Genomic DNA, 15,396 nt, shown 5'->3' with positions numbered 1-15,396 from the left:
GAACAACTCAAGAATTTACAGAAAAGATGGATGCATAAAAGAAGCTCGTAAAGATTCTCATGTATCCATGTGTGTTGAAGAATAGGTTATTTGAATTCCTTCACGACGGGAATTTCGCAGATAGTTGTGGAAGTAGTTTTATTTTGATACCCGGACATAAAAAAAACAATGTAGGTACTTTGTTTTATGTCGCGCGTGGGCTGGTAGCAGTAGCGGCGTCGAGTGTTTACCAGCGACCTCCCTCGAACAATGGCCCCCGAACACTGCGTTGTTTACTTGGGTTCAGCTGCCGAAGCACAGCAGCGCCGGCGTGTGTGTGTGTGTGTGTGTGTCGCTGACACCAGCGACCTGTCTGTCCTCCGCGGAGAAACATCCGATCATTTTGGGCAAAACACAACATCCGGATGTTATCGTTGGCGGTGACGTCAACTTACGCGTTTGGTTGCGTTTGCAGGCCGTTGACAAACGAGGGGATGACAAAAGAAAAAAAAAACCTTCCTCTCTGCAATTATTGCTGCCCGAACCTGAAAAACACGCAGCCTTGGACGTGTTTATAAAGTAATAATAATAACATCAGTAGTAGTAGTAGTAGAAATAACATGCATGCTACTTCATTCACAGCTTCTGCAATGTCTCGGCACCTAATCGAGGTTCATTCATTGTGCTAAAGCGTAGCTGCTTTCCTTCTTGTGAAATCATGAATGTTTATTTTAAAAAAAAATCCTTTTAGGCACAGCTCGCTGGCGTAGGTAGATTTCGAAGTACCTGTTTCTCCTGGGAAATATTTTGGAAACTTCTGTAAAATTCTGGAACATTTTAAGAACTTAAAGTACGTAACATATTTATGTTCTCCAATATTACAAAATGATCGATTAAATATTTGCTCATTTTCCATGCAGCGAAAATATTAACACTATTTTTAAATCAATGTATACACCATTGAATAACTTAGAACGAATTTCGTATTATATGTCTAATAAGGTAATTATATAATATTTTTAACTTTCAAAAACTATTTTTTTCCCTTTCACTAATAACGTGGTTGTATGTATAAAAATTTGCTTTGCACCAAGGTTTAAGTTACCATTAAGATGGTTTAAAATAAATTCGAATGAATTTGATACTAAGATATTTTGATTTTTTTTAAATTTTAAACTTTTGTTTTTATGGTAATAATTTGTTACTTTTCAAAAGAAAATATTTGCTGTCTTGGTTTTTTTTTATCGTTTGTTGTAAATATTCACACTGAATGTTTCATGTTATCAATTTTCCAATTCGTAACAACCAAAACACTATGTTAAATTGCTTTATCTTTAGATTCAATTCTTAAAAACTGCATAGCCGCGAGGTATAGGTGTTGAAAATCATAAGTTCAGTTTCAATCGCGAATAATACACATGAACACACGTCTGCCCAATGTGCACAAGGCAGCCATGCTTATTTCATTGCTGGATAGTACAACATTATCAAAAAAAAAATTATAAGTATAATAGTTTGCAATTCTACTCATTGCGTTACCTCGTTAATACCCCATTCCATTAATACTGAACTAAAAAAAGTCTTTAAAATTACCTTTTTTATTTAAGTCAGTATGTTTAAGAAATGTTTTCTTTATATATAAAACTTAGTTTTTTTATGTTGGCATTTCGCAGCCGCCCTATTCCGCCTGTTCAGTCGGAAGAGCCTACGATGTACATTCTGTATTGCACAGACCCGAACAAGCCCGAATATCTACCTTCGGCCAACGTCGGCATTAAAATGATTTGACAGTATTTTTAATGTAGCTATACTAACCTAACATAACCAACCATCCACAATTTTGTAAAGTAATAAACAAAAAAAAAACTGACGAAGTTGGCCGAAGGTAGATATTCGGGCTTGTCCGGGTCTGTGCAATACAGAATGTACATCGCAGGCTCTTCGCGCCGGCGATCCGCATGCACGGCACGCGGCGAGCCGCAGCCGCGCGGGAATGCGCATGCGCGCCGGGCGGCCGCCATGTTGCCAGACCGCGACCAGCCACTTCCTACCCGGTGTTGCGCAACGCGCGCTTTCCCCGGGTCACGTGACCGCGGCCAGACGGCGGGCGGCCAGCGCCGCCAACCGCGCGGCAGTGATCTTCGCGGCAAGCCTTCTTTCCACAGACGAGAGAGCCAAACTCCCGATCGTGATTCTTCGGGTTTTTTTTGTTCATTGTTAGGGGCAGGCATTTTTCGCGAATAAATCTGAGCGCCTATTAGACTGCAACAAGGTACACCCGTACCAGTGGTTTCTTCCTTGTGATTGGCGGCCGTCTGCGAGATAAGGCAATGCTTATTTGACCGGGCCAATCAGAACTTGTTTGCTTCCGCACTGACTCACGATGATTGGTGTTGTAAGAATCTACATTGACCTGAAAGAAACTCACCCAATTAAGAAACACAGATGATGCTACAATGTTTTAACTTTCAGCTAGTCTCGGAATCTTTTCGCGAAATTTGCATGCCCCTATTCATTGTAAAAGGTTAGGTTAGCTACATTATAAATACTTTAAAACATCGTGGACGGTTGATTTGGTTAGCATAGCTGCATTAAGATACTATGAAATCATGTAAACGGTTTTCTAGCCCTGGATAGCTACATATTAAAAAGTTATTTGCTAAGCAACAATAAAATAATTTTACAGTATTTTTAATGTAGCTATACTTACCTAATACCTATAACCAATCATCCACAATGTTTTAAAGTATTTATAATGTAGCTAACCTATCCTAATGACCGTAAAATGTAATGCCACACCGGTTTATACAATGAGAGAGAGCGAAAAAAAAAAAAAGAAGCGAGCATGAACTTCGGGGAATTTCGGGTGTGGCTCTCTCGTCTGTGAAATGAAGGTTTCCCGCCCGACATGCAGTGGCGTAGCCAGGATTTGTGTATAGGGGGTGTTAAGAAGCATGCCCCCCCTCCCGTATTAAAGCGGGGGGTCCGGGGTCCTCCCCCGGGAAAATTCGGATTTTAAGGTGTAAAATAGTGCCATTTTAGCAGTTTTCGGTACTTAAATTTAAATATTGTAATGGTAATTTTTTTTATTAATTTTAATATGAAATTTGTTTGAGTGATGAATAAGAAATTAATTAAAAATTTGGTGTTAAGGAGGGGGGGGGGGGTGAAGTTTGAACCTCTAAAACCCCCTCCCCCCTGGTTACGCCCCTGCCGACATGTGCCCGAGCAGTGCTTCAAACCATAACGATAGACAGCGTTACCATAGCTAGCTAGTTCGCTTGTAAATAATAGATAGCGGTAACACTTATAATTAATAATTAATTGAACTGTTTAATGACGAAGTTAAATTTATGAGTTAAGTATATAATAAATAGCAGCAAAAGCATATTATTAGTTAATATTATTGTTTGTTTAGTCTGTTTTTTTTACGGTGATGTGTTGCTACTTGAACATTTCTTAAGAAATAATATTACCAGGTATAATATACATAGTACATAATGTATAAAATAACATGTTTTTAAAACAAAATAAACCGTTCAGTGTTCAGAAATTGTATCTAGCATCCCCGCAACAGACAAGTCTAGAGGCATTTATTTAATTAATATTCTACTTTGCGATACTGATAGTTAATCTAGTTCGAGCCTAAAAATACAGTTGGCAATAGAGTTCTACAATATATTCCACCGTAACGCACTTTCGATCATGTTACTTCATTTGTAGAATCATAGATGGCAGTGTAGTCGGTGACTGTGTACGGAGTACAGAAAAAAATACGTCAAAGTTTCCAGTCATTTCAGATATTTGGTCGTTGGTTGTCAGCCTTCAACTCGTGGAAGTGTTCCTGAGGGTCGTTGTTTGGCGTGTCTTCAAAGCCAATGCCTGTGCCTCAACTCAAAAGAGCTGCTACTAATGCAGCATAGTCCTTCTGGTCAGGAAATGGTACTGTCTGAAAAAGCTAGAGCGGAGGTACTTGAAGAGCTAACACGAGTGATTGTGGCTCTCTCTTCCTCGCTCCAGCCATTCACTTCTGCAGCTGCCTCGAAGCTGTATACTGACTGCCCACGATGGGCCAACTAAAGTGAGAGGCTTGAATTTTTGGATGTCCGTTAGTAGGGTCTTCCGCACCTTCACCAAGTCAAACATAATTAAAACTGCCGTAACATCGATTAAACTGTTTCTCAATACATAATTAATTCACGGTGACACTTTACTAGCGCGGCGTCAGTGATGAATGCACCCAAATCGAAAACTGCCATAACACAAATTACACAATTACGAACTGACCAATTCTAACACAGCCTCCAATTATGTGATTGAACTGTTTGAAGATGTGTTGCATGATATCAGGCCATTGTTATTATGTTTCAGAAATAATTTGAACGATGCTGATGATGTTGGGACCAGCAAATGAAGGGACCTGTTGTTTGTATGACTATAGGGAATAATGTTAGTTCCAAGCCTCCAAGCTCAGGCTCTTCTGTACGGATACGACTCCTCTCCCCTTTCCTTTCATCTTCCTCTCCTTGGAACTTGACTGCACAGGTATTATTATTTCACCTACCGACAGCCTCTGTTACGTCCTACTTCGCATTATTCTTTCATTGGTGTACGATTTTACTATTTGCCATTGGAACCGTTACAATCATGTGTTGTAAAAAATGGCACGTACGTTTATTTGCGAACTGTACTCCAGCATATCACTATTATTCACTTGCCCCATGAAACAAGTTTACTACTTGACAATCCATACAGGACAGCATGGTAGATTGTTATACATACATTTACCTTGGCTTTACTCGAAAGCTTTAGTTGTGTATTCTCGCGCGACATGCTGTGTTGAATGTAGGAATAACGTCGTATTTGGGCTTGTGGCCCATTCCGTATGTAGAGGAGTGAAACTCTTAGTTACAACTCGTTAATTTGTTGAGGCTGATTGAACAGTTTATCCTCTCCTCCATAGCTCATTCAAGAGCCAGCAAACTATTTAAATCGTTTGTAGAATCTTAATGAGCTAATTTTCAAACTAACTCTTTCAGTATTGTAAACACTTGGTAGGTCTCAAACTTGATGATATAATTTTGGGACACAGAGGCACTCTCAGCAGATCTACTGGCACATACAAGAAAAACAGTGTACTAAACTACCCAAACTATAATCCTGCCCGCTGTTAACGTTTTTCTTGTTGTAAATGGAACAGAAATATTCATGTAAACTTACAGATACTTGTAAATTTGTACATTTACACGAAAACAACTGTATCGCTACAAAATGGTGTTCGCAGTAATGTTATGTCCCAGTTATGCTTTGTTATGATTTGTACCTCCGATGGTTAAAGTTACATGTAAACCGTTCGCTAAATAGCTTTCCAGTATTAACTGCAGGTATTAATTAGCACGGTAGGACAAAATATCAGACAGACGTGACGGCGCGAATATGGCAGAGTTATGTGTTTTGGTGGTCATTTGTGATGGTGAAAGAACTCTTTTCATTGAATTCTCATCACTGTGACAGTTTAGTAGTGTGTTTGATTGATACATTTCGAACATCACAAGTTCCGCCAGAAAATTTATTAATTCTGTTATGCAACGTGGTGATCGTTAAAAATAACTACCGAGAATATTTCTTTCCTGAAATTTCTGGTTTTTGAAATTTAACATTTAAAAAAAATCGAAAACTGTAGGTGTGTCAAATGTCAACGTGTCGATTAATCTTGAATCCGCATTCTCGATGGATCGAGAGGAAGTATCGATTTTGGTCTGTGAAGGTTGGCCAGTATGGCCGTGTTCACGTTCAGTGGCCACAGCGTGAGTGAACAACCGACCTAGCCCTCTTGCCGAGATAGTATCTTCGCCGGCCGCCGAGAGTTAGGGAGAGGAAGGCCACCAAAAGAATGAGAGAGGAAGAGAGGGGGAAGAAAAAAACAACAGAAGGTGATGAAGGGCGATGACCAAGGTCACCTTGTAGAAGAGCTTTTACCGTAAGCGGCCCCCACCTGCCTGGACTACCAGTCCCCTGGGGAATGGGCAACATCTGGCTACAAATTTACAAAAAAAAAAAAATATATTGGTTGTTTGTAAAGTCGGTTTACGGACGATAGTTTAATGTGACGTCATAACAAAAACATTGATGAAATGATTGCATACTTTTATGAATAAAATTGAATCATTTTTATTGAATTATCACTATTTTGTATGGATACAAAGAATGAGTGAAATGAAATCTACAATTTAATTGATTACTTTTATTTGCACTCATTAATGCAAATATGTTTATTGCTATAACGAAGAGATCATTTTAACTATAAGTTTTATACATGTTTGCTATTTAACTTCTTCCAATCTGTGTTATTCTGTTAAGGATAAGAAAAGTAGGAAACGAATGGGAGTGTTTCAAGGATGATGTGAAGGAAAATGGCTTACCCAACACCAAGATGCAGTCAAAAATAATATATTTGCGCCACGGACTCTGCAGCAATGCTGGGAGGAACGGGTTAGCAAAGAGCAATGAAAATGTTACATTGAAATGCATGAAAACAGAATTACGCCACGGACTCGGTCGCAATGCTAGGAGGTTCAGGTTAGCAAAGAGCAATATAAAATGAGCGTAACGGGACACAGCGAAACGGAACAATGTGCGTAACGGGACACTTTTTTGTGCGTGCAGCTGGCGTTCATCGATTTATTAGACGTCACGTCAAAAATTTAAATATTATGCTAAAGCTTCCGTGGATCTGATACTGCGGGTGATGGCGCACAAGAACTTTTCGGAAGTCGCGGGCAGGTGAAAGCTGACGTGTGGACTTGAGGAAGACCGCCGTCGACGATGTTGTGTTGACCTTTTGCTCCGGAATTCGAGAGGTGCACTTCCTGTTTCTAGCTGTCGTCGCGCAGTTGAAAATGTAAACACAATTTACTTAAATCAGCGTAAATAATGTTCGCAGGCTTTCACGGCCACTCTCTGAAGTAGCTTGGCTTCTGGGTTGTAACAGTGTCCTTGGCAAATCATTCACCGACGTTTCGGTCGACATTGCAGTCTCCATCATCAGGGAGCAGTTACCTACGTTTCACAGTCAGTAGGTAACTGCTCCCTGATGATGGCGACTGCAATGTCGGACCGAAACGTCGGTGAATGATTTACCAAGGACACTGTTACAACCCAGAAGCCAAGCTCCTTTAAATCAGCGTAGTTCATTAGCACGTGAAGGAAGCCTGGAAGGGTAAAAAAAAAAAAATGGTGAATGTTGATTGGGGAAAGAGGGTGGGTGGATGCTTCATCCACTGTTAGAAATTACAATAAAATAACTGATTTTTCAAAAAAAGAAACTAACTCAAACTCAAACGAATTGGTCTTCGTAATTTCAAATAACTGATCTTCGTAGAAACTTTGCCGTATTTCGACTTCCGAATTGTATGTTTCGTTCTAAACAAAGTTGAACATTTACGTGGACAAAAGAAGATTGTTTCTTGCTTTAGACTTAATCAGTGTTTTAATGATTTGTTAGTGTACCAAGAATATTGTTTTGGACTCACGTCCATAGTAAGTGAACTCAGTGTCCGCAAATTTCCGAAGATAGCCTTAAGTTTGCGAAGATCTCTGGAGAATTTGCAATCAGCGTTCTTTGTAAATTGAAGGTGAAATTTTTTTAGCAGTATGCGGTCCCAGGGACGCAAATCTGTAGGATTCGCCGGGGGGTCGGGGGGAGGAGAGAATTTTGTGCGTGGATTTTAACCGACACAAGTCATCTCTGATTACTGTGCTTGTATGTATTATAATTAGGGACGGAAAAATTAGCGGTTTCGATGACCTTCATGATAGACTATACAGTCCTGTATATACCAAGGAAAATAACGCCAGTTCATTGGCTGCTGACCTGCGAGTCATCTCTACTGGTTTGCCTGTGATTCGATACTTCTTTGGTTGAGGGTTTCTCATTGGCCTAGAGCCGTGGAGGCGAACACTGAGCTAATAGCAAAAGCAGCTTAAAGGTATAATTATGTGAATTCCAGCGCATCACGAAAATAATTCGCGAATTTTTCCGGTCTCTAATTCTAATGCCTATATTTTGGCCTATATACAAGCGGTAGGCAGAAAACTTAAAAAAAAAAAAAAATACATAATTTTTTGATGAAACATAGTTTTACGTTTACATTTCTCAACCCCGTTTCACAGTCACGCTTTTGCAAGCGCAAGCGGAAACCCTTCAGTGAGGGTACCCCTACCCCTCCCCCGGGACCTACGCCCATGTGCGGTAGAACTAGCTTTTTTTTCTTTCAAGCTTTGATCGATGAGCGCTTATTTCAAAGTTCCTTCTTAAATTTAGGTCATTTATGTTTTTTTTATATCACTTTAATGTTTCAATTTACCTTGTGATATTTAAGTGGCCGGAGTCGCCGACTACATCTCGGCTCTTCTGTGTCGAGGTCGAGGCCGCGTCCTTCCGGATGATGGAGTGGCTGATCTGCTCCGGCACTGGTCTGGACAGCTGGTGGAGGTGTTTGGATAGGTCATCGGCGGATCACGGGCTCTCTGGATCTTCCGAGAGGAGTCCCACCTAGAGACGTGACAGGTCTGGATGGGCGTCTCTACTGCCTGCCTGAGGGGCGTAGCTACAATGGCGGCTTCAGGATGACTTTTCGGGATGGGGCTATCGCACAAAGAAACTAACTAACCTAACCTAACTTACCTATCCTAACCAAACGTGTTCAAAAATGACGCAACACCTAAAAATTTCCCAGTAAACGTTGGGTAGACCTAGGTGCACACTGGTAAACGCCGAATTCAAAATTTTTTTGTGATTATTCGGAATTTCCCCAACAAACTTGGATAATGCTAAGTTAATCCGGGTGAACCTAGGTCTACTACTTTTAGCATTACCCATACATATATAAGGTCCATGTAATATGTAAATTCACCCTCTTATTTTTTTTTAGTTTTACAAATGGGTGGATTCACTCCTGGTGTAATGTTATCTAAACATTCTATAAATTTACTGGAAAGGAATAGTAACTGATGTGTCTGCTAACCTTATTCTTGAATTTCAGGTTGATATTCTTTCCTAACCGAACTAAAAACTAAGTGCATTTGTAGGAGTGGTCCGGGTTAGGGAGGGATCTAGGTGCGTCTCAGGCATAAGCCTAGACGCCTAGTCATGCTGGGATTAGCCATGCAGGGAGAGGGTCGCATGCATCATGTGCTAGGAGGGGATTGGCCAGCCATGGCAGCGATTGGCGCCATGACTAACTCCCCTCACTCTTAAATCTAGACTATAACTAGAGATAGGTTGGGCCCAGGTAAAACCTGCATAGACACAGGGAAAACCCTGGGCGCATTCATGCGGGATGCAAATTGGCATGCATTGCGTGTAGGAGTTTACAGGAGACAGAGGATGGTCTGGATGAAGTGTTGGACAGAGTAGAAAAGAGTCTGCCATGCGGAGGTTGGGCACTTGGACTCGTGGTCCGCTTTGAATTTTATTTGTATCTGGAATACTTGACCAGGGACGCAAGCGCCCCTGGTGGTGAGTGGTTACACTGACCACTCACTCCGCCGCCAGTCAGCACCTAAAAAAACTAAGAAACTAAGACAGAAAAAAAGATAAATGACTTACAAACTAGGCATTTCGTTACGAAATATGCAAACACCCAACTCAGGGATGGACGTGCAGTGTTTAAGATAAAACTAAAATAGTAACTGTAAATATTATTTTTTGATTTTGTTTGCTTCGGCTGACGAGGCCGAACTTTGCCGAGGCCGGAAGAAGCTGCTTGCTTCACCAGACCAAGTGCGAGTCTGGTCATTCACGTTAGCTACAGTCACACATGTGAGAGCCGGGAGTTGGACACCGTCAAAATACTTCATCAAATACAGGAATGACTAGACGCGATTACTCTATGTATTCTGTTGCTTCGTATTCAAATTTTCTGCGATAGAGCAATCCTGATAAAGGGAGAGAGAGAGAGAGAGATAGAGAGAGAGAAAGAGAGAAAGAGTGAAAGAGAGAGATAGAGAGAGAGAAAGAGAGAAAGAGTGAAAGAGAGAGCGAGAGAGAATAGAATCAACTTTTCAAATACATTTAACAGGTAAAAAATTCCAGTGACTAGAGAATTTAATATAACAATTAAAATAATAGAATGTTTGTTTGTACTTTAGGTTTATTTTCAACATTTTGAGTATTATTCGAGTAAAAACTTACTAATAATTTTGTTTTTCTGGCCACGTGTGAAAACTTTATTTCAAAACGCTCATTAGGATCAGTTCCCGTGAAACCTAAAGCGTGTGGGCTACCCAAGGCAAGCAATTACCAAAGCGTGTGTTTTTTTGTTTTTCCTTTGGGTAATTAAGGTCAGGCGATTCCCTCGCGTTAATTGGCTCAAATTACGTCAGAGCTCGGGGGCATTCTTGGCGATGCGAGATTGGATGCATATGGATAGTTTATTTTAACCTTCTATACTCGGCCGCCAAAAAATGTATGTGATATACTTAAAGTCACCTTATATGGTTGCATTTTAATTGCGGGTGATTTACATGCTTTTCAAAACGAAATAAGTGTACTTTAATAAAAACGAATTTCAATGATTAAATGCATGAATTGTAACGATATAAATTAAAGGAAAGGCCTGAAATTGTGGAAATGTTATCTTCTTGAACATGTTAATGTGAAATAACTGAAATAAACTGAAACGTTACAAATGGAAATGAAATAAATCCACATATACCGAAATGAGTCGGAAACCTAATGCATCAAACAAAATCACTCCAAACAATAGAAATAAAATGATTTGTACCTAAAAGTAATTAAATAAATAAAATGAAGTAAAATTACACGAAAATGCATGAAAATAACCCATATACAATGAATTAAGTGTACTGTAATAGAATCGAATTTTAATGATTAAATGCTTGAATTGTAACGAAATACAAAGGTTAGCTACTGTTTCAATTGTAACTAGAGCAGCGGTTTCCAAAAGGTGTTCCTCGGAACCCTGTAGTTCCGTGTCAGAGTCACAGGGGTTTCGTGAGTCAGGACGAATGTCGCATGAAGCAGGCATTATTGTCGAATAACTTTCTTTGAAGGAGTTGGGGTTCCGCCAAAAGAAAAGTCGATCATAAGGTTCCCTGGCCGAAAAAAAAAAAATTGAAACCGCTGAACTAGAGGAACACATTACTGGGTAGGGCCTGTGTAAACATGTATATATACTTACATACATACATACATACATTTATTTGTGTGAACTGAGACTGGGTTAAAAATGTATAGCCTACTTCAAATATCCAACTTTTTTTACTTTTGCTGCTTGTGGCACTATCGGCAAATAGGCATCATGGGAACCACCTAGATTAGTTGAATCAAGATGGCGACGAGGTAATCTACACTATCGGGCGTTTTCAACCTGTTTAAATATTGTCAATTTACCAGTAACAACATTTTTTTTGTTTTGTGCAGGAAAAAAAAAATAATTGACGTACTAACAAGAAAATACGAAATTTTCCTTCCCCCCCCCCCCCCCCCCCCCGAATGCGCGATTTGGCCTACCACTTTGCGCGCGGAGTGAGTTTCTTTTTGAAGTGTAGTTTCGTCACGGTGGCAGTACTTGTTCGGGCATTTCCGTTAACCCGAGGGCCAGCGGGTGTATGTAGGTTGGCTCGACTGCCCACGGAATGCGGGGGAAAGCACGAAGCTTCTATGGCCATCGCCCGGGCTCATGTACCGTGTTATTGCTGAATTTGGGGTGGGGGGGGGGGGGTGACCGGGAAAAAATACGGTCGCATACAAATAACTCAGTAATCCGAGTGCCCAAACCCCCGCATCCATCCTTCCAGATCCATCCTTCTGTTTCCCGTGAACAACCTGCACGCATAATGAATGATTTTTGCGCATGAAAAAAGGCCAGGTTTCCCCCCCCCCCCCTGTGGCCATGCATGTTTAACCTGGGCCCAACTTATCTAGTTTTAGTCTAGTATAGTCAGTGAGGGGAGTTAGCCATGGCGCCAATCACTGCCATGGCTGGCCAATCCCCCTCCTAGCACACGATGCATGCTACCCCTCCTGCATGGCCAACACCCTGCATGGTTAGAGCGTATGGGCTTCGGCCTGAGACGCACTTAGAGTCTTCCCTACCCAGACCCTTCTTGCACACTCATAGCTTTAAGTTAGGTTAGGGGGAAAAATAAAACTCAGCAGTTCCGCTTCGGACGCACGCTCTGTGACACAAAATACTTACGCTAATTAATAAGATGGTGATTTATAATAATTCAATAACATAATCTATTCATAAAAAAAGGTGAGTTGGGCCTTGAAAAAAAACACTGATTCCTTATTTTTTTGCTCATAATTTCATAAAAGTTATCTCTATTTTGTAACAAAAGCCCTTTTATCGGGATGATAAATTGATGGGAAAATTTTTTTATATATAGCAAGTGATTTATGTTACAAATCAACCAGATCTGTAAATAAGTTCCCTCCTCCAGAAAGGTGTTCACTAGCACCAGGTCCTCGGGACTCTAACTCGGGTGGCGCGCAGACGTAGGTTCCGCTAGCCGCCGCCAGGGTCGCTTCTGACGTCAAGCCGACCCCGCCCCCAGACGTCACCAATCAGGAAGCTCCCCCCCTCCAAGCCGCGGTATTTCCCGTCGCGTCATCACACACTCCGCGACTCTACCATGACGCACTTCATCTGACGTAGGTACATCAAACATCAGTTTATATTTTTAAAAAAATACTATTCTAGATGCATGCTTTTCCTGTTTATTTTATGCTAGTAATTAAATCTACGCACGCTCATTAACATAAAGAATCAAAGTAAGGAAAATTTTGTTCACAAACAAGCTATTTTCCCAAGAATTAATTTCAACCTTATTATCCCAGAGGTTAAACTTTCAAAGACATTTGAAAGTTTTTGTAATTAAATTTCCGAACACTTATTAACATAATCAAAGTAAGGGAAATTATGTTCATAAAAAGCTATTTTACCAAATTGATTTCAACTCTTTTTATCCCAGAGGTTAAACGGTCAAATACATTATTTGTGAAGGTTACTGCTTTAGAATTAAAGTCTCTAGCTTGTATGAAGAGTACTGCTGCATCTATAGACATTATACATTTTTCCCACTTGGACGCCACAGCCGTGAGGGTGATATTTGGATACCTTATGTCTACTAGACACAGCACCATACTCTACACCAACTCTACCATGAGGGTGATATTTGGATACTTTATGTCTACTAGACACAGCATCCGACTCTACACCAACTCTCCAGGATGTGTACATGACTCTCTTCCTTCGACGGACTTAATGCACTCTAGCTCTAGATCTTCACTGCGTACTGATTGTTGTGTTATCTCCGCCTCATGACTGAGCTGACAATACGGATCAGTGTCTTACGATGAGTGCAGATCCTCAAAAGAGTTGATTATTTCTGCCTAAACTATCGGTTGGAACACAGCCCGAGAAACTGACTGGTGTGTACGCCTAGTGGGTAGGCAGTCAGCGCAAATGCCTCGCACGACGGGCAGCATAACTTCCAGGCGGACTTAAATCACTTCGATTATCGAATCATTCCATTTGCAGACCGATTTCAAAATATATAATGAAACGGTTCCGATAAAAGTTACAAAGACTTGAAAAAAATGGATCGGTTTTCGATAAGGAATGTTATTGAAATACTACTCATCTTATTAAAATTCATTGATCAGTTAATAATATTAAATTTCAATTTGGCTTTGTAAACTTTGATTCGTGCCATCCGCCATAGATAGCAGCACCGCCTGTTGCATTCAGAAATAACTCCCACCAAATGCTATTTTTTTCCGATCAGCTGTTAACGATTTAACTTATAATCTTACGTCAAATGAATTAAAAAAAAAAAAAAAAACATTTTTAGTACCAAAATATTCATCCTCCCTCCTTATGGAGATTGCCTCTTGGATCATGGGAGTGCATTGAAGATGCGTGGAAACGGTTTCGCAATTTCAATTTTTAAATCGGTCCACAAAGTTCTTCTGTTACTAAACGTTCAACCTGCATAATACAAAATCTCAAAGGCGTACGTTTGGACAAAACGTGACGAATCTTTTGTATTGAACTTATAGGTAAAAAAAAAAAAAAAAAAAAAAAAAAACCCCTTCAAAATATAATTTTTTTTTCAAGGCCAATCTCAATTTTTCCAGATTTCTTATTGAATCTTTTTTTTTTGCATGGACTGATTAATAGCATTATGTATTAAATTTGAAACATAATTAACAATTTAAGCACACTATTTACTTCAAATTATTTTGGTGACTTGAAATTTGTTAAAATTTTCTGACACACGAGAAGCCTTAGTTACTCACAGAGCATGGTCGTGTCAGCCGACAGTTTAGAATCAGGAAAAAAGTTGAAGAAAAATAAAACAGGAAATAATCAGAGAAACATATGTTAAGCCAGGGACTTCAAATATTGTACAACAATCACTACTCCATTGACCGTGTCATTTGTCAAGTTTTTGTGTTTTCTTTGTTGCAAGTTGGTGTGCCAAACAGTTTTTGATCAGGGATGTATTTGTTTGACATGTGAGGCTGAACTATATCTCATTGCGGCACATAGGAGTGCGTGGTCTCCAGATTGTCTGTTACAGTTGTGTAAACATTTTTATTTTTATTTTACGACAGTGAAGAATCCATGTGGATATGTTGATGCATGATGTGTCAGCAAGTATTGTTTCCCATGGAATTATTTTGGACTTAATGTAAGCTTTTGGACATACGCCATTGCTAAGCACATGTATGTCTGTAGAAGAAAACTAAAAAAAAAAAACCACAAAAGACAAAAACACAAATCAAGCAAAAAAATTGCTGTTGCAAACAGGATGTATACACCACATAATATTCCATAACAGGAATATGGCCAACAAACAAAGAAAAAAACAAAGAAAAATGGACCAACAGAACGAAAAAACCCCCACAAATGATGACAGCACAAAAATATTGAACCCAAAAAAAATTCAGCCCAACAGTTGAAATGAGACAAAAACAAGACAAAACGAAAATACGAAACAAACACAATAGTTTTCCAAAAACAGAAGAGAACGAAAAAAAACCCACAAATGATGACAGCACAAAAATATTGAACCCAAACAAATTCAGCACAACAGTTGAGACGAGACAAAAACACGACAAAACGAAAAGACGAAACAAAAACAATCGTTTTCTAAAACAGAAACAAGCGACGTTTCGGGAACTGCTATCTGTTCCCGGCCTCAGGCAGAGACGCACATGGTACGAAAACATATTTTGGGTTGTGAAACATGTAAAGAAAGACTCCAGAAGTCAGGGAATAGGCGGGGAATCTATTTGTGGTGTTTTGCGGCCACTGTGGATCTCGACACGAGATAAACTAACTTGCGCCTGCCTGCGTGTAGATAGATTTCCCTCTGCGC

The 15,396-nt window shown here is 39.9% G+C and overlaps 1 protein-coding gene across 1 annotated transcript in view; it reads left to right on the top strand.

Moving 5' to 3' along the window:
• The window catches only part of LOC134534228 (ABC transporter G family member 20-like), a 203,045-nt gene that overhangs the window by 34,735 nt on the left and 152,914 nt on the right, over nucleotides 1-15,396 (top strand). The gene's annotated exons all lie outside the window — the stretch shown is intronic.

The sequence above is a fragment of the Bacillus rossius genome, chromosome 7 (assembly GCF_032445375.1).
Source record: "Bacillus rossius redtenbacheri isolate Brsri chromosome 7, Brsri_v3, whole genome shotgun sequence".
Classification (NCBI taxonomy): Eukaryota; Metazoa; Arthropoda; class Insecta; order Phasmatodea; family Bacillidae; genus Bacillus; species Bacillus rossius.
This window is presented reverse-complemented; position numbering and strand designations above follow the sequence as displayed.